The sequence below is a fragment of the Triticum urartu genome, chromosome 1 (assembly GCF_003073215.2).
Source record: "Triticum urartu cultivar G1812 chromosome 1, Tu2.1, whole genome shotgun sequence".
NCBI lineage: Eukaryota > Viridiplantae > Streptophyta > Magnoliopsida > Poales > Poaceae > Triticum > Triticum urartu.
The window spans coordinates 358,938,854-358,963,193 of NC_053022.1; positions in this window are offsets into that span (position 1 = coordinate 358,938,854).

A 24,340-nucleotide genomic window follows, 5' to 3' on the forward strand; every position below is an offset into this window, starting at 1 on the left:
CTCCCCCCGTCAGGGGGAGAGTGATACGCCTCCAACGTATCTATAATTTTTTATTGTTCCATGCTATATTATATTCTGTTTTGGATGTTTAATGGGCTTTATTATACACTTTTATATTATTTTTGGGACTAACCTATTAACCGGAGGCTCAGCCCAAATTGTTGTTTTTTGCCTATTTCAGTGTTTCGCAGAAAAGGAATATCAAACTAAGTCCAAACGGAATGAAACCTTCGGGAACGTGATTTTCTCAACAAACATGATCTAGGAGACTTGGAGTGGGCGTCAAGAAACAATCGAGGAGGCCCCGAGGCAGGGGGCGCGCCTACCCCCCCTAGGCGCGCCCTCCACCCTCGTGGGCCCCTTGTTGCTCCACCGACCTACTTCTTCCTCCTATATAAGTCCACGTACCCCGCAAACATCCAGGAGGACCACGAAAACCTAATTCCACCGCCGCAACCTTCTGTACCCGAGAGATCCCATCTTGGGGCCTTTCCGGAGCTCCGCCGGAGGGGGCATTGATCACGGAGGGCCTCTACATCAACTCCATGGCCTGTCCGGTGATGTGTGAGAAGTTTACTTCAGACCTTCGGGTCCATAGCTAGTAGCTAGATGGCTTCTTCTCTCTCTTTGGATCTCAATACAAAGTTCTCCTCGATCTTCTTGGAGATCTATTCGATGTAATCTTCTTTTGCGGTGTGTTTGTCGAGATCCGATGAATTGTGGGTTTATGATCAAGTTTATCTATGAACAATATTTGAATCTGCTCTGAATTCTTTTAGATATGATTGGTTATCTTTGCAAGTCTCTTCGAATTATCAGTTTCGTTTGGCCTACTAGATTGATCTTTCTTGCAATGGGAGAAGTGCTTAGCTTTGGGTTCAATCTTGCGGTGTCCTTTCCTAGTGACAGCAGGGGCACGTATTGTATTGTCTCCATCGAGGATAAAAAGATGGGGTTTATATCATATTGCATGAGTTTATCCCTCTACATCATGTCATCTTACTTAAAGCATTACTCTGTTCTTATGAACTTAATACTCTAGATGCATGCTGGATAGCGGTCGATGTGTGGAGTAATAGTAGTAGATGCAGAATCGTTTCGGTCTACTTGTCACGGACGTGATGCCTATATACATGATCATACCTAGATATTCTCATAACTATGCTCAATTCTATCAATTGATCGGCAGTAATTCGTTTACCCACCGTAATACTTATGCTCTTGAGAGAAGCCATTAGTGAAACCTATGGCCCCCGGGTCTATCTTCCATCATATTAATCTTCCAACACTTAGCTATTTCTATTGCCATTTATTTTACTTTGCATCTTTATTTCTCTTTATCATAAAAATACCAAAAATATTATCTTATCATATCTATCGGAGCTCACTCTCGTAAGTGACCGTGAAGGGATTAACAATCCCTTTATCGCGTTGTTGCGAGGTTCTTATTTGTTTGTGTAGGTGCGAGGGACTCGAGCGTGATCTCCTACTAGATTGATACCTTGGTTCTCAAAAACTAAGGGAAATACTTATGCTACTTTACTGCATCACCCTTTCCTCTTCAAGGGAAAACCAACGCAGTGCTCAAGAGGTAGCAAGAAGGATTTCTGGTGCCGTTGCCGGGGAGATTCGTGCCAAGTCAAGTCAAGATTTGACTCCCGACAATGAGCCATTTCTGGCGCCGTTGCCGGGGAGTCTACGCACAAGTCAAGACATACCAAGTACCCATCACAAACTCTTATCCCTCGCATTACATTATTTGCCATTTGTCTCTCGTTTTCCTCTCCCCCGCTTCACCATTGTCATTTTATTCGCTTTCCCTTTTCCGCTCACCTTTCTTTCGCCATGTCGGAATCAAAAAGGGTTGGGGGTTCTCTCCCGAGTTTTAGTACTTTGGACAATCCTTCTATTCTCTCTAAACTCATAAATAATGATGCTATGGAAAGACCTACCAAAGTTATCAATGAGAATCTTAATAATTTTGATGAAGATGATTCCAGAATTTTTCATTATTTACTCGATGAATCTTTGAAAGATTTTGGGATAGACTATTAAGGATCCGGGCCAGGTATGTGCCCCAATACCAAATTGAAAATTACTTAAAGAGCTTTTATGTTGCCCTACCTTCTTCATTTAAGCATGTCTTAGATTCTATATTTGAAGAAGGTTTTCTTGAAGGGGATGTCGTAGATACTTATGAAAAGATGAAAACCATATTTGGGCACCCCATTAATGAGAAGGTTGAATCCACATCTCTTTTGCTCTCCTACCAAAACGAATCTATCAAAGAGATGAAAGCTAGCTTAGATGCAAATTTCGTAAAATGCTTAATCTTTCTTCTACCATTAACAGCCATGTGCTTTATCAAAATAGAAAGATTAATGCCATAGATAATAAGTTTGCTATTTTCTTCCCTAAAACCAAAGATGGCAATACCTAGATCTATCCTTGCTTTTATGCCTAGCTAGGGGCGTTAAACGATAGCGCTTGTTGGGAGGCAACCCAATTTTATTTTTATTCCTTGATTTTTTGCTTCTGTTTAGTAATAAATAATTTATATAGCCTCTGTTTTGGTTGTGTTTTTTGTGTTTAATTAGTGTTTGTGCCAAGTAGAACCGTTGGGAAGACTTGGGGAATGTCCTTTTGATCTTGCTGTAAAAAACAGAAACTTTAGCGCTCACGAGAATTGCTGACATTTTTATTTGGAGAGTGCTATTTCGTTAATTCTTTTTGAATATGATTAATAGATAAATTCCTCATGTCCAGAAATTTATTTTAGAATTTTTGGGGTTCCAGAAGTTTGCGTTAGCTACAGATTACTACAGACAGTTCTGTTTTTGACAGATTCTGTTTTTCGTGTGTTGTTTGCTTATTTTGATGAATCTATGGCTAGTAATAGAGTTTATAAACCATATAGAAATTGAAATACAGTATGTTTAACACCAATATAAATAAATAATGAGTTCATTACAGCACCTTGAAGTGGTGGTTTGTTTTCTTTCGCTAACGGAGCTCATGAGATTTTCTATTTGAGTTTTGTGTTGTGAAGTTTTCAAGTTTTGGGTAAAGATTAGATGGATTATGGAACAAGGAGTGGCAAGAGCCTAAGCTTGGGGATTCCCATGGCACCCCAAGGTAATCTAAGGACACAAAAAATCCAAGGCTTGGGGATGCCCCGGAAGGCATCCCCTCTTTCGTCTTCATCCATCGGTAACTTTACATGGAGCTATATTTTTATTCACCATATGATATGTGTTTTGCTTGGAGAGTTTTGTATGATTTGAGTCTATGATTTTTAGTTTGCCAAAATAATCCTTGCTGTACACACCTTTTGAGAGAGACACACATGATTCGGAATTTATTAGAATACTCTATGTGCTTTACTTATATCTTTTGAGCTATATAGTTTATGCTCTAGTGCTTCACTTATATCTTTTAGAGCATGGTGGTGGATTTGTTTTATAGAAACTACTGTTCTCTCATGCTTCACTTCTATTATTTTGAGAGTCCTTTAGAACAACATGGCAATTTGCTTTTAGGAATAATAAAAACTTTCATATGAGTGTGTTGAATACTATGAGAAGTTTGATGCTTGATAATTGTTTTGAGATATGAAGATGGTGATATTAGCGTCATGCTAGTTGACTGGTTATTAATTTGAGAAATACTTGTGTTAAAGTTTGTGATTTCCGCAGCATGCACATATGCTGAACCGTTATGTGATGAAGTCGGAGCATGATTTATTTATTGATTGTCTTCCTTATGAGTGGCGGTCAGGGATGAGCGATGGTCTTTTTCTACCAATCTATCCCCCTAGGATCATGCGCGTAATACTTTGCTTTGATAACTCGTAGATTTTTGCAACAAGTATATGAGTTCTTTATGACTAATATTGAGTCCATGGATTATACGCACTCTCATCCTTCCACCATTGCTAGCCTCTCTAATACCGCGCACTTTTCGCCGGTATCATACACCCATCATACACCTTCCTCAAAACAGCCACCATACCTACCTACCATGGCATTTCCATAGGCATTCTGAGATATATTGCCATGCAACTTACCACCGTTTCGTTTTCCATGACACGCTTCATCATTGTCATATTGCTTGCATGATCATGTAGTTGACATCGTATTTGTGGCAAAGCCACTGTTCATAATTCTTTCATACATGTCACCATGAATCATTGCACATCCCGGTACACCGCCGGAGGCATTCACATAGAGTCATATTTTGTTCTAAGTATCGAGTTGTAATTCTTGGGTTGTAAGTAAATAAAAGTGTGATGATCATCATTATTAGAGCATTGTCCCATGTGAGGAAAGGATGATGGAGACTATGATTCCCCCACAAGTCGGGATGAGACTCCGGACAAAAAAAGGAGAAGGCCCAAAAAAGAGAGAGAAAAAGAGAGAAGGAACAATGCTACTATCCTTTTTCCACACTTGTGCTTCAAAGTAGCACCATGATCTTCATGATAGAGAGTCTCCTATGATATCACTTCCATATACTACTGAGAACTTTTCATTATAGAACTTGGCTTGTATATTCCAATGATGGGCTTCCTCAAAATACCCTAGGTCTTCATGAGCAAGCGAGTTGGATGCACACCCACTTAGTTTCTGTTGTTGAGCTTTCATATAGTTTTAGCTCTAGTGCATTCGTTGCATGGCAATCCCTTCTCACTCACATTGATATCTATTGATGGGCATCTCCATAGCCCGTTGATACGCCTAGTTGATGTGAGACTATCTTCCCATTTTTGTCTTCTCCACAACCACCATTCTATTCCACATATATTGCTATGTACATGGCTCACGCTCATGTATTGCATGAAGATTTAAAAAGTTTGAGAACATCAAAAGTATGAAACAATTGCTTGGCTTGTCTTCGGGGTTGTGCATGATTTAAATACTTTCTATGGTGAAGATAGAGCATAGCCAAACTATATGATTTTGTAGGGATAACTTTCTTTGGCCATGTTATTACGAGAATACATAATTTCTTAGTTAGTATGCTTGAAGTATTATTATTTTTATGTCAATATTAAACTTTTGTCTCGAATCTTTCAGATCTGAATAGTCATACCACAAATAAGAGAATTACATTGAAAATTATGCTAAGTAGCATTCCACATCAAAAATTCTGTTTTTATCATTTACCTACTCGAGGACAAGCAGGAACTAAGCTTGGGAATGCTTGATACGTCTCCAATGTATCTATAATTTTTGATTGTTCCATGCTATATTATATTCTGTTTTGGATGTTTAATGGGCTTTATTATACACTTTTATATTATTTTTGGGACTAACCTATTAACCGGAGGCCCAACCCAAATTGCTGTTTTTTTTGCCTATTTCAGTGTTTCGCAGAAAAGTAATATCAAACGAAGTCCAAACGGAATGAAACCTTTGGGAACGTGATTTTCTCAACAAACGTGATCTAGGAGACTTGGAGTGGGCGTCAAGAAACAATCGAGGAGGCCATGAGGCAGGGGCGCGCCTACCCCCTGGGCACGCCCTCCACCCTCGTGGGCCCCTCGTTGCTCCACCGACCTACTTCTTCCTCCTATATAAGTCCACGTACCCCGCAAACATCCAGGAGGACCACGAAAACCTAATTCCACTGCTGCAACCTTCTGTACCCGAGAGATCCCATCTGGGGGCCTTTTCCGGAGCTCCGTCGGAGCGGGCATTGATCACGGAGGGCCTCTACATCAACTCTATAGCCTCTCCGGTGATGTGTGAGTAGTTTACTTCAGACCTTCGGGTCCATAGATAGTAGCTAGATGGCTTCTTCTCTCTCTTTGGATCTCAATACAAAGTTCTCCTCGATCTTCTTGGAGATCTATTCGATGTAATCTTCTTTTGCGGTGTGTTTGTCGAGATCCGATGAATTGTGGGTTTATGATCAAGTTTATCTATGAACAATATTTGAATCTGCTCTGAATTCTTTTATGTATGATTGGTTATCTTTGCAAGTCTCTTCAAATTATCAGTTTCGTTTGGCCTACTAGATTGATCTTTCTTGCAATGGGAGAAGTGCTTAGCTTTGGGTTCAATCTTTCGGTGTCCTTTCCGAGTGATAGCAGGGGAACGTATTGTATTGTTGCCATCGAGGATAAAAAGATGGGGTTTATATCATATTGCATGAGTTTATCCCTCTACATCATGTCATCTTACTTAAAGCATTACTCTGTTCTTATGAACTTAATACTCTTGATGCATGTTGGATAGTGGTCGATGTGTGGAGTAATAGTAGTAGATGCACAAACGTTTCGGTCTACTTGTCACGGACGTGATGCCTATATACATGATCATACCTAGATATTCTCATAACTATGCTCAATTCTATCAATTGCTTGGTAGTAATTTGTTTACCCACCGTAATACTTATGCTCTTGAGAGAAGCCACTTGTGAAACCTATGGCCCCCGGGTCTATCTTCCATCATATTAATCTTCCAACACTTAGCTATTTCTATTGCTGTTTATTTTACTTTGCATCTTTATTTCTCTTTATCATAAAAATACCAAAAATATTATCTTATCATATCTATCAGAGCTCACTCTCGTAAGTGACCGTGAAGTGATTAACAACCCCTTTATCGCGTTGGTTGTGAGGTTCTTATTTGTTTGTGTAGGTGCGTGGGACTCGAGCATGATCTCTTACTGGATTGATACCTTGGTTCTGAAAAACTGAGGGGAAATACTTACGCTACTTTACTGCATGACCCTTTCCTCTTCAAGGGAAAACCAACGCAGTGCTCAAGAGGTAGCAGAGAATCGCTCTCCTCCTCCTCCTCATCCGCGTCGTCTTCGGCGGTGGGGGAATGGGCCTTGTCTTCGGACACCACATCCGAAGTGCCCTTGTGGCGGGGGTCACTCCGGACCCCCTTGGCCTTTCCTGTGGCCTTCTTCTCTGGTGCCTTGTAAGGCATCGGCTCCAGCATCTTTGCTAAACGCGGAGTGACTGGCTCTTCGGGCAGGGGAGTCGGACACTGAATCTTCTTTGCCTGCTTCAACTAGTACTGAAAAAGCAATGGTAATGAAAGCATCAGATATCACCCTTGAAACAAGCAAGTAAGGGATGTGTTAAATATAACATACCTCGTTGGGGAGGTGATTTATGTCGTGGCCGCAATCCGAATCGGTGGCCGGCAGTATCTTGTTGCCCTTGAAAAGCAACTTCCAGGCATCTTAATGTGTCGTTTCGAAGAGCCTCACCAAGGTATGGTGTTTCTTCGGGTTGAAGTCCCATAGAGGACGGCTTCGACGGCGCACCAGCATCACTTGGATTATGTCGACGAGCTTGATATCCCTATCGATCATGCTTTGGATGCGTGTTTGAAGCGCAATCAGCTCGTCCGACAAACACCAGTTTGGGCTCTTCTCGACCCAAGAGGTGAGCCGCACGGGAGCGCCAGAGTTGAATTCGGCAGCTGCGGCCCAAGTGGTATCACGGGGTTCGGTGATGTAGAACCATTGCTTCTGCAATTCCTTGATAGATTCCACGAATGTGCCTTTTGGCCAAGAAACATTGGTGAGCGTGCTCACCATTGCGCCCCTGCACTCTGCGTGCTGTCCGTCCACCACCTTGGGCTTCACGTTGAAGGTTTTGAGCCATAACCCGAAGTGGGGGTGGATGCAGAGGAAAGTCTCGCACACGATGATGAACGCCCAGATATTGAGGAAGGAGTTCGGGGATGGATTGTGGAAATCTATCCCGTAGTAGAACATAATCCCGCAGGCGAAGGGGTGGAGTGGAAACCCTAGCCCGCGGAGGAAGTGGGGGATGAACACTACCCTCTCGTTGGGCTTCGGTGTGGGGATGATCTGTCCCCAGGCTGGAAGACAGTGGGCGATTTCCTTCGCTAGGTACCCAGCCGCCCGAAGCTCGGCGACATTCTCCTCCTTAACACAGGAGGCCATCCACATGCCTTGACCTCCAGATCCAGACATGGTTGAGTGCTTTTTCGAGACAAGGGGAATGAGAACTTGGGCGCTGGAGCTCAAGGACGGAGAGGCAGGAGGAAAGCGTGGGGGAAGAAGGAGGAATCTTATCTCCTTATAAGGGCGGTGAATATCGAACGCCCCCCATTCGCCTTAAAATTTGCCTGCTCCCAAGGGCTGTGTACACGGCACGGTTGGGTTACCCACACCCGTATTGATGGGAATCCCGTGATAAGGGGACACGATCTCTGCTTTGACAAGACGTGCCAATGACAACCGCGTCTCGAAACATGGGGCGAAAAATGGTTCGAAATTATGACCGGACAGGCGTGACGTCACATTACTAAAGTTGTCAGCACATGGGACTCGTGTGTTATTATATTCTCTCTACGGTTGTGTGCGATGTGTTTTACAGGTCCAGACACGTTTGTTTCATCCGAAGACTATTTTGGAGTTCGGAAGGAGGAACCCGCCTTGCAATGCCGAAGACAGCACTACGCGCCGGATACCTTATCATTGAAGCCTAGTTCAGGGGCTACTGAGGGGGTCCTGGACTAAGGGGTCCTTGGACATCCGACCTGTTGTCTATGGGCCGGACTGATGGGCTGTGAAGATACGAAGACCGAAGACTACACCCGTGTCCAGATAGGACTCTCCTTGGCGTGGAAGGCAAGCTTGGCTAACAACTATGAAGATTCCATCTTATGTAACTGACTCTATGTAACCCTAGATCCCTCCCCGGTGTCTATATAAACCGGAGGGTGTAGTTCGAATAGGGGATACTCAATACCGTAGTCATACAGACTAGACTTCTAGGGTTTAGCTATTACGATCTCGTGGTAGATCAACTCTTGTAACACTCATATTCATCAAGATCAATCAAGCAGGAAGTAGGGTATTACCTCCATAGAGAGGGCCTGAACCTGGGTAAACATCGTGTCCCCTGTCTCCTATTACCATCAACCTTAGATGCACAGTTCTGGACCCCCCACCCGAGATCCGCAGGTTTTGACATCGACAATGTTCCCAAGTTTTAAGTCCATAGAGCTACTCCAAAAGAAATCCAAATCCAAAGAAATCCAAAAGAAAAGAAACGGGCCAAAAATTGGGTTGTTACACCTTTATAGGGCGGAATCACATCAGAGATATCAACTCTTATATTGTGAGTGTATGGAAATAGTTGTGGAAAATGTCCAATGGTGTGAACATTTCGCATCGTTCCGAGTCGTTAACGGTGTGCGCCGACATTCAGATCATTGTCTAGTTATTTCGTGGACGGAAGGGGAGAGGAGCCATAGCCATGGCAGACCTTGTGGATTTTGATTCGAGGCATGATGGCTAGCAAAAGAGGTGCGCAATGACATTGTAACTGAGGCCTAGGAGGAAAGTTGGGAGGTTGATGGGGGTAGCACAGGCACCTAGGGGTGTGGCGGGATAGTTGAAGAGGTAGGACAGGGAGGTAGTGGTGGTCTCAAAGGTCCATTGAAGAAGCCTAGGAATGACTATTCATAGTCACTTTCTCATCTCGTGTAAAAAAGTGTGTATGCAAGAGCAATAAAGGTCAAATACATATTTTTTCGAGCAACCTCTATTGGATTCTTCATACCACCCATGAAGTAGTATGCCATCAGCTTTGGGTTCTTTATTATTTCCTTTAAGGGATTTTGTATCATTCAAGAAATATTTAGTCTATTTTGGCTTTTACTATCTATTTTTCTTAGGGAGATGGTAAGGATGTCAGAAGATAGAGAAGAATGGCAGGCTCGAAGTTACTGAATACTTCTATGTGGAATGCCCATTATATGAGCATTCTCTCAAACTTCCACGTTCTTGGGCATGCGATTTGAGATCGTCGTGTCTACTGTTTCACCATCAAGGCATCTTGAAAAGGTGTTAGAGAAAAGGTGCATGGGGAGTAAAGGCTAAGGTGTGAAGAGAACAAATTAGAAGACATGAAGTGCACCAAGTCGCGGCGGTGAGCGCATGTTTGGTGGTTCCATGATGGTGATAGTAATACCCATTATTTTTATATGGTGGGTTCGACAAGAAAGGAAAACAGGGTGAACAAGTTAGTAAAGGAGAATGGATGGGAGGTAGTAGAGTAAGATGATTTAAGTAACCATGTCTGCTCACTTTTCAGGAAATTTTCGCTTCCACCATGGGTGATCACGTGGAGGAACTCATAAATTGCATCGAGGCGTGCATCACTAGAAATATGAATGACATACTCACTTCATAATTACAAGGGAAATTCAAGGCTTCCGTTCTGGATGGCATGCCAACTATTGTGTACAAAATGCACCTCATGGGATATAAATTGTCGATGAAGTTATCAATGTGCTAAATGGAGGGTAGCTTCCAAACGGTTGGAATAGTACGATGGTGGTTTTCATTCCTAGTGTGAAAGATTCATCCTGCATCAAGGACCTATGACCGATTATCCTCTGGAATGTTCTTTACTAACTTGTAAACAAGGTCCTAGCAAATACTCTGAAAGTTGTTCCAGATATTATATTTAACAACTAATGTGCCTTTGTGTTAGGCAGATTGATCTCGAACAATGTCCTGATAACCTATGAAATACCACACTACTCAACGAACATGAAGGGAGGGAAAGAAGGAATTGTTGGAGTGAAAGCTTATATGAGCAAGGTGTATCATCATGTTGAGTGGAATTGTTTGGAAGCCATGATGAGGAAGATGGGGTTTAGGAGAGAATAGGGGACCAACATTATTAAGCGTGTGTTGTCGGTTCGATATTCAGTTAGGATCAACAACAATGTTACACAACAGTTCATACCCCCTAGAGGTTTGCACCAGGGAGACTGCCTACCTCCATACTTGTTTGTATTTGAACAAAGGGACCTTCATCTCTTATACATGATGTTGAACCAAGAGGGAAGATTCATGACCTGAAAGTCTACCCAAGGGCACCCCATAGTCTCTCATATATTCTTCTGAGATGACTTGGTTTTGTTACTGAGAGCAAAAGGAGAGGAAGCAATGGCGTTGAAGGAAATTATTTCCCTGTATAAAGTTTTTCTGTAAATGAATCGACCTGGGGAAATCTGCATTGTTCTTTAGCACGAATACAACAGAACTAATGAAAAACTTGGGTGAAGTGTGAGTTATCCATCAGAGTGAGATGTGGAATGATAAGTTTCTATGATTACGGTGTACATTGGCATATAAAAAAGAAGGCGTTCACATATATTAAACACAAAATTTGGGCATCCATACATGGTTAGATGGAGAAATTTCTATCAAAGGCAGGGAAGGAGGTCTTAGTGAAGGCGGTTGCTAAGGCGATTCCCACCTATGCCATGTATTCTTTTTGACAAAGGGTTTTTGCGATGAGATTGGTGCTATGATTGGTACATTCTGGTGGAGTCAAATGGAGAAAGAAATTAAGCACCATACATTGGACAGATCAGCAGAAGTTAACAAAGCCCAAGTCAATGGGATGACTAGGACTTAGAGACATACACAACTTCAATACACAAATTCTCTCTCGGCAAGTATGGCGTCTGATTCAGAGCCTTGAAAGCATTTGTGTAATGGTGCTCAGGGTAAAAAAATTGTGGGGAAAAAATATACTAGAAGTTCAACCTTGTGACGGTATATCATACTCATGGAGGAGCATTCTCCACGGTCTTGATCCGATAAAAGAAGGTTATATCTGGTGTATAGGGATGGAGAAACGGTGAAGATCATGTTGGATACCTGGATCCCGAGAGCTTTGTCCGGAATATTGGTTACACAGAGGGAAGGTAGTCTATTGACTCGAGTTTGTGATCTTATGTGACCCATCACCGACAAATGGGATGAGCATCTTGTGAACGATACGTTTTGGTTGGACGATGGGAGACTCATACTCCATATTCTGATCAAGAAAGGCATTGATGACTTAGTTGGCCTGATAGTATGATAGCAAAGGAGGTCCAGGATTGGGACTATGATAGCAAAGGCGGTAAGGAGTGCGGACAAGCTCCAAGTTGAGATTGAGCAGTGGAGGAAAGGAGGTTGCACTAACACAAGCCATACCATGAACAGCAACTACTACAGATATTCCCACCTAATCTTAATGTCTGGTGAACATAGTTCTTGGGCCCCGAAGAACAAGGATTTGCAATGAGCAACAAGTATTATCCTTGGTTAGAGCATCTCTAGCAGATGATGCAAAATAGGACAAGTGACCAAATCACCTTTTTAGAACATTTAGACCCAAAAATGGTGCTCTGGTAGATGCCCCATCTCTATCTGGTGCTGCAAAAAGTTGGGGCATCCTCATATTTGCCCCCAAGTGCTGCAAATACCCCTCACCCTCCCGTACTTCTTTCTCACCATCTTCTATGGAGGAGGAGCTAGATTCACCCGTCGTCATGACCACCAGCATACATAACATGCTCAAGGGAAAGTCACGAAGGTACACAATTATGTTTTCTCTTGTTTTTCCTATCTTTGTCACAAATTCTACCTTGTGAATGCAACTGTGATATGATTTGTGTCTATGTTATTCAATTTTGTAGTATTTAGTGTCGATGATGAAATTTTTTGTAATACACTAAAGTTGCATCTTAAGATTTTGTCTCTCAAGAAATCCACTATCAATAATATGAATATGATATGTCCAATCTAGACATGGACGAGGAGAGTTTTTGATTCAATACCAAAGGGAAGAGCTACAATAGATGAAGACAAGTTGCCATTATTTTTTAGCAGACATGTTTTTAATTTGTGAACAAACTTTGAAAACGAGAACATTTTATGCAACTCCAAAATTTATTTGAAAACACAAACATTTTTTAGAAAATCTGAAACATTTTTACGGAAACATGAACATTTTCTGGAATTCCAAAAAAATATAATTCCTGAACATTTTTTAAAAAGGGGACATTTGCAAATAGAAAAGGAAAATAAAAAGTAAAGTAAAGAAAACCGATTGAACAAACACCGGGAAAAAGGAAAAACTAAATAGACCTGAACCATTCAGGAACCTTTTAGAAGGTTCCCAAACCCGAAACCAACATCCAATGCTCCTAGCATTAAAATGGGTCGGTCCAGCCCAGTCGCGGCGTGCGGACTAATTGACGCAGTATGCATCATATAGAATGTCTGACTGGAGACCTCCTATTTGAGGTCAAATAGCCGAGACAACGCCTGAAGCGAGGCGCAACGCCTGAAGTGAGGCACATGTTGGCCATCCCACTTAGGCGATCTCACTTGAATGGTTTATTTTCTTATTTTTCATCTTGGGCTTTGTAGTCAATTTTGCTTCCAGATAAATAACGTTTGGATCTTTTAAGTATCTAAATAATTAATAACCTATTAGAAATACATTATTACAATATAGTCTTAAATTTTTTAATATTTATTATAAAATGTTGATCATGTAATAAAAAGTTTATGATACACAAAGAAAAAGTTCACCGCATATAAAAAATGTTTACCATTCAGCAAAAAAAAATGTTATGTGCTAGAAAATGTTTATTGTATATCAGAAAACATATTTAAAGTAGGAAACATGACGAAACAGATGAGAAACCAAACCCAGAAGGAAAAAAAATAAAAAAACAAAGAAAAACCAAAACTGGAAACAAAAGGACACAACAGAAGAAGAAAAAACTAAAGCGGTGCAACAATCCTCGAAGTAGGTTGGCCCAGCACATCTCGACTATTTGACACAAATGACGTCAAGTAGGATTTCCACCATGATTCAACCCCGCAATCCGACCATAGGCGGCTGATGTCTACTACACAACTTGTTCTTGTAGACTCCTGTTGGGCCTTCATGCGCAGAGTTTTAAGGACGTAGCAAATTTTCCTCAAGTAGATGACGTAAGGTTTAACAATCAGTGGGATATGTAGGATAAAGATGGTTTCTCTCAAACAATCCTGCAGCCAAATAACAAAAAGTCGCTTGTGTCCCCAACACACCAAATGCAATGGTACTTTTTATAGGTGCACTAATTCGGCGAATAGATGGTGATACAAGTGTCACTGGTATAGTGAGGTGCTATACAAACGATTTTTAATCCCTTTCCGCGACGACGTTCTAAACCGTCGCCTAGTGAGTGACTGCGATAGGGGGGTCCTTCCCACATGACCTAGAAATCGTCGGGGATGTGCCCTCCTGGCACACACGCTCGACAAAATGAGGTCGTGTGCGACCGACGAGTGATCAAATACAGTTATATGTACAGTTGTGCTAAAAAAATACAATTATACAGGCCAAATCGTTTCCGGTTGTAAGTACATCCCACACTGTCAGTCTCCGCTAAACGTTTCCGTTCGTATATACATTTCACATAGCCAATCCAAGGAATACGTTTCCGTTAGTATGTACATCCCACACAATTAATCCAAGAAGTATGTTTCCGTTCGTATATACATCCCATACAGTCACCTCAAGGAAAACATTTCCGTTCATAGGTACATCACACAGAATTTTCCCCATTAAATCGTTTGTGATAGAATTGCCATTGGACACGACATTAACAATTTTATCGCTTGCGTTATTGAATGCATCACACACGGTGCGTAGAAGAAACTGTGTGGCAAAGGTTGTCCATCATACACACTTTTTATGTGGTAAATGTTTGCGCAAGGTGGCCTAACACAAACATTTTTCAAGAGGATGTCGTGTGTGATTGTTCATTGATCCAACACGGTTTATTCCTAGAAACTATGTGTGCTTCCTAAGGTCATCGCCCACTGTGTTTTCTCAATAACCATTTGCAATAGAAAAACCCAATTAGCAGGTTAATTGCCCTATTTTTAACAATCAATTTATTAATCTAATTGACATTTCATATTAAGCACACAATATATTTCATTTCCATATTAAGGAAGTAGGATTTTATAATTGAAATACATCAGAGTACAACATCATATAGCTTCAGCACTCAGCTACCCATTACACAACTGCACCAGCATCAAGTTTCACATGCAACATCTAAAACTTTTCGAAATTAGCATCATAGACGGTACATAGACAGATGCATTTCATCTGGAAACTGCTGAAGCGGAAGGCGAATATTAAGCCTTCATTGATGTTGAATGTCTTTGCAACTTTAGGCCAGTGCCTATGAATAATTAACCGTCCATCTTCCGTCCTCTTCAAGAACACTTCAATATTGAACCGCGGGTGTTGTATGAAAACTTTCCTCACCTTCTGACCATAAAGGTGGTTTGAGAGGTAATCATCAGTGAACTACTTTGGAAAGGCCTGAAAACAAGGATGTGCATAAATATCTTCTCTATATTGGAAATGGGGCAAAGGAATAAAAAGGCAAGGTATAATAGTTAGTACCATCTTGTAGTGAACTGTTGTCTTCTTCATTGTGCAGACAAATATCTTGTTGTTTTTTGTCGATGATTTGTTTATCCTAACAATCTTTCTGAGTTTCTTGACTTGACTGATATTCATGCACAACTCATTTCCCCATATGCAAAAAGGGTCGAACAGTGGGTCAAAACCTCTAAAAGCAAAACCTACATGTGCAAGACCAAATTATTAAAAACCTAAATACTAGAATGGTTCCTGCAATTGCACAATAATGTGCTATTAGACAAAGGACCATGCCTGTGCAAACCTCGATTGTAAACCTCAGTGTTTCCCATTGTTTACCTGCAACACATATAAGGTAGTTAGTCATCCGGTTAAGTGAGGGTTCGCATGCTATCAGTAAAATATGTTGATAAAAAATAAGCACATTGTAGATTCATGAGATTAATTCAAGCCACATGGAAAACCCATTTATTCAAACCAAGAATGATTAAGAACTAGGAAATATAGCAGTTGTATATGTTTCTCATGTATTAAGTGCAGCCAAATTCAATTTATTCCTCACATGCACAATAATAAAAAATTCTACCCACAACAATAGGACATTGCATATAATGTACTCCTAATAGAAGATCAGACAGTTAACAAAACCAAGCATGCTTAACAACTTGGAAATATAGCCATGTATTTAGTACAACCAAATTCGATTTATTTCTCACATGGTATACAATAACAGAATGCACCCACAACAATTGAACATTGCATTGCAGAATTGAACCAAACAGTTAACTAAACACCACAACAAATGAACCAAACATTAACTGAGCACCACATTAGACAATATAAAATACTCCTAATAGAAGGTCACACAATTAATCAAACCAAGCATGCTTAACAACTTGGAAATATAGCAATTGTATGTGTTTCTCATGTATTTAGTACAACCAAATTCAATTTATTTCTCACATGGTATACAATAACAGAATGCACCCACAACAATTGAACATCGCATTCCAGAATTGAACCAAATAGTTAACTAAACACCACAACAAATGAACCAAACGTTAACTGAGCACCACATTGCACAATGTATAACATACTAGAAGATCAGACAGTTAACCAAACCAAGCATGCTTGACAATTTGGAAATATAGCAATTGTATTTGTTTCTCACATGGAAGACAATGCAAAATTGCAACCTAAAGAATTGAACATCACATTTGCAGAATTGAACCAAACAGTTGACTGAAGACGACAAGTAATTAACCAAATAGTTAATAAGTGAGCACCACATTGCACGACATATAGAAGATATACACTAGAGCAACAGATTGCATGGTAAAATTAGATAGCACAATTCACTATAATTTCTTAAGGAAAGGCAGGAGTAGCACACGCAATGGGTAAACTGAGCATGCTTAACCGGCATAGCTAGCAAACTGAACATTGGTCATTATATCAAGCTAATAAGACAAGCTACTCCTCATCATCGGAGATATCGATGATGATTGGCTCCTTGGACATGGAAGAGGGTGAGGCCTCCACATCATGCGTTCCCTCATCATAGTGGTGAGTTGCCCGAGCCGCTCTGGGCACCAACCTGCTGCCTCTCGAGTTGAGGTAAGCACGTGCACGCTGAGAAAACACCTCGTAGTCTTTGTCGAAGGCACCGAGGGTGGCCTCGAGAAAACGCCATGAACTGTCATTTAAAGCAGCCAACCGCGTCGCGGCATCGGCGCGAGGCGTTGACAGTGGACTCGATGGCGAGGTACTCCTCGAAGATCTGGGGGTTGGAACAAATGGAGCCATCGCAACCTCATCCGCGCGTGCGACCGTGATTTGCTTCTCCACTGCCAAATGCTCCTTGAGCTCTTGGCTATACTGCATGCACCGTGGCTTAGGGAGGCACTTATTTGGTGGAGGGGTAGATTATTTGGGTGGAAGGTGTAGCGCCGGCGGTCGGGGCATGTGGGATGTGGAAGGAGGAGGAGGATGGGGATTGTGTGTGGATTACCTGCCTGGATAGACGAGGTCGAGCAGCATGAAGGAGGGTCGCCGGCGAGGAGGCGGCTCTGCAAGCAAGGAGTGAAGGTTTCACCTTGGAAAGGAAGGCGGAAACAGGGGAAATGTGGCTTTTGGTAATGGGAGGGGCGGGGAGGTAGATATTTCCGCGGAAGCCAAAATTTTTGAATCGATGCACCGGAAAAACTGGCGTGCAATGTGTCATCAGACACGGTCCCTTATTCAGAACTGTGTACGATACGTGAACATCACAAATGATTCAGATAGCTTAACCCGTGTGTGATGAGTTTGAACATCAAAATTTTGGTTCGAATTTCCCTGGTTAAAGTGGTCATCCACGTCATTGCATAATTTGGGTACACAAAGGAGACTACAGCACACCCACACTTCTTAATCGACCAAGTTCAACAATTAAACAGAGCTAGCTAACCTAAACATTTCTCTGACAAATTTAAGACCAGCGCTCTTAATTAAACAAAACAAAGAGTACTACTACGACTGGTGCTCGTCGATCTCTACCGCCTCCTTCATGTCCATCTCGCGCCCGACGGTCTCCTGGGGAAGGTGCTCCATGGCATCCATCACACCATAATCGACAAGCATCTCGCCATCCACGTCCGCCATCTCTTTGGAAAAGGCCACCACGAGCTGGGCGTGGGCGGACATGATCTGGGCTTGGACGGGCTCCGTCGTGGCAAGGTATGTAGCGGAGGGATGAACGGCTTCTCGAACGCTCTCGGAAATTGCCAACTCTTTGGCCGTGGGTTGCCGACCGTTGTCGGAGAAGCTTCATTCGATTTGTGCGGTGACTGCCACGAGCTGGGCGTGGGCGACCTCGACATGGTCGTGGGCATTCTCCATCAAGGCTAAGGCCGTCGCTACGGAACGGACTGCTGATGTGCCGCTCCCGTCAATTGCTATCCCCGAAGCAGATGTTGTTGCTGCCACCTGAGAAGCAACAATGGCCGTTTGGGCTGCCTTGGCCGCTCGGTCACAGATTCCGGCAGCACCCATGCACCTTGTTAGCACGCGCATGGCGGCTGCGGCCGCACTCTCACCGGAGTGCGCCGCCGAAGTTGCCCTCACAACGTGGGTCCACGTCCCCATCTTTCACCGGCGACGATTGAACAGTGAAATGATATTTGGGGAGTGAGCTAGTGTGCTTGACACGCTGGCTGTGGACTGTAGCCGACGCATCTTCTCGCGTAAACCATAAGCATACTATACTCCAACGGTGCTCCAAGAAATTTTGTACTGCATCTCACATGGTTGGTGATAATAAACTATGTGCGATCTACTTGATTTTTCATCTTGATTTGACTTACATAATGGGTTCACAACGGCAATGGAGGGTGTTTGAATTGCTAGAACTTTTATCTGCAGTGAACATGCAACTATATGTGTGTCGTAAAAAATGGAATTATTCAGGGTTCGTTTGGACATTTTATACATTAACTTTGTTTTCTAGCCATTTCAGGTGCACAATTCAAAATTAAACTACATGCACATGCTCCGATGCACCAATATGGGTTGTAAAATCATATATGTGTCCATGGGTTTATGCTTATGTCCCATGCAAGAAATGGGGATGAATTTTGAACACCATGGCACCGTGGCTCTCCCGCAAATGCTAAGGTACTTGCTTTTGTAATTCTAGTAAATCCAAAACCCGTCAGAAATTCATCAAGCTTGGCATGCTATCATGGAATGGCACCAACATGCTGGGGTAAAAAATATTGTCCCATTTGGGGCAGGTTATGGTATAAGCTTCTCGCAAACCAGAGCTTCTCACAAGAAGCCTCATGGTTCCGTTAGGGAAACGTGTCACCTTTGTGTACAAAATGATATTCGTCGCCTCTTCTTGCTTTCAATTTTTTCCTGGTGTCAACATAGAACAACAGGAGTGTCGTGTTAAATTTTGGAATTTTTCAGGAATCGTTTGGACATTTTTATACGTTAACTGAGTTTTCTAGGCATTTATGTGCATAATTCAAAATTGAACTACATGCACATGCTCCAGTGCATAAAAACAGGTTGAAAAATCAAATGTGTATCCTTGGTTGCAAGCTTAGGTCACATGCAAGAAATGAGAATGAATGTCAAACACCTTGACAATGTCGCTCGGCCGCTAACATTGAGATACATGGTTTTAAAATTCTAGTAAATCGAAAACTCGTCTAAAATTCATGAAACTTGACATGATATCATGGAACGGCATCGGCATGCCACGGTAAAAATATTGTCCCATTTGGGGCAGTCTGGGTATAAGCTTCTCGCAAACTAGAGCTTCTCTCACAACAAGCCTGATGGTATCCATAGGGAACGTGCCACCTTGGGGGACGAAACTATATCTGTTACCTCTTCCTACTTTCAAATTTTTTCTCGTGTCAACATAGAACAACAGGAGTGTTGTATCAATTTATGGGATTTTTGGGGTTTGCTTGGACATTTTTAAACATTAACTGGGTTTTCTATGTATTTATGTGCATAATTCAAATTTGAACTACATGCACATGCTCCAGTGCATATAAATGGGTTCAAACTTGAAATGTGTGTCCTCGGTTGCATGTTTAAGTCCCATGGAAGAAATGAGAATGAATGTCAAACACCTTGCCACTATCGCTCGGCCGCTAACATTGAGATACATGGTTTTTAAATGCTAGTAAAACGAAAATGCGTGTGAAATTTATGAAACTTGACATGCTAGCATGGAACGGCATCAACATGCCGTGGTAAAAATATTGTCCCATTTGAGGCAGGTTGGGGTATAAGCTTCTCACAAACTAGAGCTTCTCACAACAAGCCTCATGGTTACGGTAGGGAACGTTTCACCTTCTGGATGAAATGATATCCGTTGCCACTTCTTGATTTCAATTTTTTTCTAGTGCCAACATAGAACAACATGAGTGTTGTGTTAATTTTAGGAAATTTTCGGGGTTCGTTTGGACATTTGTATACATCAACTGAGTTTTCTATGCATTTATGTGCATAATTCAAATTTGAACTACATGCACATGCTCGAGTGCATGTAAATTGGTTGAAAATCAAATCTTTGTCCTTGTTGCATGCTTAGGTCCCATGCAAGAAATGGAATAAATGTCAAACACCTTGCCACCGTCGCTCGGCCGCAAACATTGAGATACATGATTTTTAAATTCTAGTAAATCCAAAACTCGTTTAAAGTTCATGAAACTTGACATGCTATTATGGAGCGGCATCAACATGTTATGGTAAAAAAATTGTCCTATTTGGGGAAGGTTTGGGTATAAGCTTCTCGCAAACTAGAGCTTCTCACAACAAGCCTAATGGTTTCGGTAGGGAACTTGCCACTTTTGGGGACGAAATGATACCCGCTGCCTCTTCTTGCTTTCAAAATTTTTCTAGTGTCAACATAGAATGACAGGAGTGTTGTGTCAATTTTTCGGATTTTTCGGGGTTCGCTTGGACATTTTTATACATTAACTGGATTTTCACGCATTTTATGTGCATAATTCAAATTTGAACTACATGCACATGCTCCAGTGTAGAGAAATGGGTTGACATATCAAATGTGTGTCCTTGGGTGCATGCTTAGGTCACATGCAAGAAATGGGAATGAATTTCAAACACCAAGGTACTGTTGATTGCCGGCAAAATGTTGAGATAATTTGTTTTTAAATTCTAGTAAATCCAAAACTCGTCTGAAATTCATGAAACTTGGCATGCTATCATGGAATGGCACCTGACATGTTGTGGTATTTTTCATACCCATTTTGAGAGAAGGTGCACTCCAATAACAGCCAACAAAGGCATTCTAAAACAAATAGCTGCCACTTTAACATCTCAAATGTTTGTATAATTTAAATCATGTGCGTTCTATTAACCATTCATGTGATGCCACATGTCTGGCTTTTAATGGCTATAGGAGGTGCCGTGCAGACAACTGCTTGACTGAACGGGAGGCATGCAAGTGCAGTCCGGTGCGCAGGCTGGCCGAGAGGCGTGCAAGCTATCCGCCAATGCTTAGACTCACCGGGAAGCATGTGAGCTATATGCTGCGCAGGCTCACTGGGAAGCGAGCCCTTTGAGTTCCATGGCCGCCCACCTTGATCGCATCCTCTCCATTAACGGCGCCCGAGCCGCTATTTAATACGGGTCGCCTTACTGTTCGCCTCCCATTCCCCTCCCTCCCGCGGATCTCCACCAACGCCATGGCATAGAAGGATCATCTGCCACTAGTCTTCAAGTTTCGTGAAGTCGACTCCGAGCCGGAGGAGATAGAAAATAAGGAGGAATGGGGCCTGATGGACATGGCCCTGAACGAGCTGGCCGCGGCGGTTGCTGCCTCCGCGCCCATCCCAGCTCCCATCCACGCGCCCGTGCCAGCGACCATCCCCGTAGCATTGACGGGCTGGTCGCTGAGTAGTATCGAAGAGCTGGAAGCCGCGAGCGTCAGTGAGATCTCCACGGACCCACGCGAGCTCGTGTACATGCCAGCGCCAGCGCCCGTGTCCGTGCGCGGACCTCCACCCACCGCGGCGCCTGTCCTCGTGCATTTGCTTGCACCCGCCGCGCCAGTTCCCATGTGTGAACCCCCCTCGGTGGCATGGGACGCCGCCGTCGACCGCTACCTCGCAGCGCCGCCAATTGTCGTCCTCCCGCACCCTGCTCGTCGATCGCGTGATGACATCATGTTTGTTTTCCATGTGAAGAACATTCTGTGCTGCCTTGAAGACTTCAATAACGGCATCCCGGAGGACGACAACAACAACGCCGGCATGGCACGCCGCCTCCGACGCCGTTGGAAATAGTTTTTTGGGCTTAATATTGTATCTCGATCATATGAATATAAATTCGAAGTGTGACCGAATGAAAGACATGGTTTGAACGAACTTGAGTTTTTCTCTCTTAATGTACAGACTTATCAAACAACTTTCTTTTAAAAAACGTTGATAGTTTTTAAATATAAAACACTCATCGCAATTGTTTTAGTTAGAACACCTGTATGCAAACCGACAGCTTCCCCAGGAAGCTAAGGGGAAATGTGTCGAGCAGGATTTGTGCAGCTCTTGATCGCAAACGTTTTAGATAAAACACCCATATGCAAAGTGAGAGCTATGGTCTTCCCCAGTAAGTCAAGGGAAAATTCGCAGCGCGGGATTTGTACATCCCTTCAACGCAAATGGTTGCTTTGGATGACCTGTGTGCAACCATGTACAGACAATTTGGTAAGATTTGCATATGTCATATTGGGTATATTGCCATTTGTCAAACTAGAAAGATTGACATTTGTTGATCTAGTAACATTGCCATTTGTCAACCTTGTAACACTGTGATTTGTCAAAATATGCGGCTAAAAATCACTAGCACTATTGTGAAGCCCCTGATTCAACCGTACACTAATCATACACGCAAATGTGTACGACCAAGACCAGGGACTCACGGGAAGATATCACAACACAACTCTAGACACAAATTAAAATAATACAAGCTTTATATTACAAGCCAGGGGCCTCGAGGGCTCGAATACACAAGAGTCAGTGGAAGCAACGATATCTGAGTACATACATAAGTTAGACAAGCCTACCTTAAGAAGGCTAGCACAAAAGCAATAATGATCGGAAAGGCAAGGCCTCCTGCCTGGGAGCCTTCTAACTACTCCAGGTCGTCAGCGGTCATCACGTAGTAGTAGGCACCCTCAGGGTAGTAGTAGTCATCAGTGGCGTCGTCTGGCTCCTGGAATCCGTCATCTGGTCGCAACAATCGGGTATGGGGGAAAAGAGGTAGCAAAGCAACCATGAGTACTCATCCAAAGTACTCGCAAGACTTACATCAGATCTAAACTAAGTATGCATCTGTATCAAACGAATGGGTTTTATCTGTGGACTAAACTATGGAATGCCAGAAGAGAAGGGGGAAGCCTAGCCTCTCGAAGACTAGCATCTTCAAGCATCTTGCAGCATATAAAAGAGTACAGACCAACATAATGTAAAGTAGTAGTAGTGTTATCAACCTCGGCCAGAGATCCTTTCTCGACTCCCCGCGAGAAAGCAATCCCAGAGCCATACTATCCATTTATCACCTCAAGTATCCAGTTATAGTTGTATCAATCGGGATACAACTACAAGTGTCCGTTACCATAGGACATGCTATCGATAGATGTTTTCTTCCCTGCAGGGGTGCACCAACTTACCCACCACACTCGATTAACTCCGGCCGGACACACTTTCCTGGGTCATGCCCGGCCTCGGCCAAACAATACGCCGCAACCCGACCTAGGGTTAATAGAGAGGTCAGCACGCCGGACTAAACCTATGCCCCCAGGGGTCTTGGGCCATCGCCCTGGGAACTCCTGCACGTTGCGTGGGCGGCTGGTGAGTAGACCTAGCTACCTCCTTAAAAAGGCAGGAGCTTACCATTCCAACCCGGCGCGCGCCACTCAGACACTGACGTCTAAAAAGCTTCGGCTGATGTATACGACGCAGAACGACCATACAATGCCCACATGATGGTTAGTGATATCAGGCCAGAGGCCCCTCGGATCAAATATCCAAACCGTTAGTGTGTTGGTCGTGCGGTCACGAGTAGAGACTCACGAAAGATGTGACCCCGTCGCCCCGTCTCGAGTACTTGCGGCAAGGGCTAAGAATGTCCGGCCACGCCCCGTAAGTATCTCGCGGGCACCTTCCGGGTCAACCCGACTCCACATCACTCGCTATTAAGCTCGCGCGGGTACCCCTCAGGGCCTACCCGTCATTAGTAACATGGTTCACTGTAAAATCATAGTAACCATAGTAATTGTGTGTCTAACACCAAGTGGAATACTCGAGGAATCACCCCCGGTGAATTCCACTCGATGTTATCATCAAGGTGAACGTAAGAGGATCCACCCTCGAGGTTCACACTTGAGGGGTTGCACGACAGAGTCGTAACGGAAGTGGTTAAGGAGGAAATCACCCTTGATGACCTCGACCGTATAGCTACACTACAGAGATCTCTTCAAGAGTGATGTAAGAGGTTCCACCCTCGGCACTTGATGGTAACTCTGCAGAGTCATACAACTAGGGGGGTGATGTGCGGTGTCAGGGCCTGGACGTC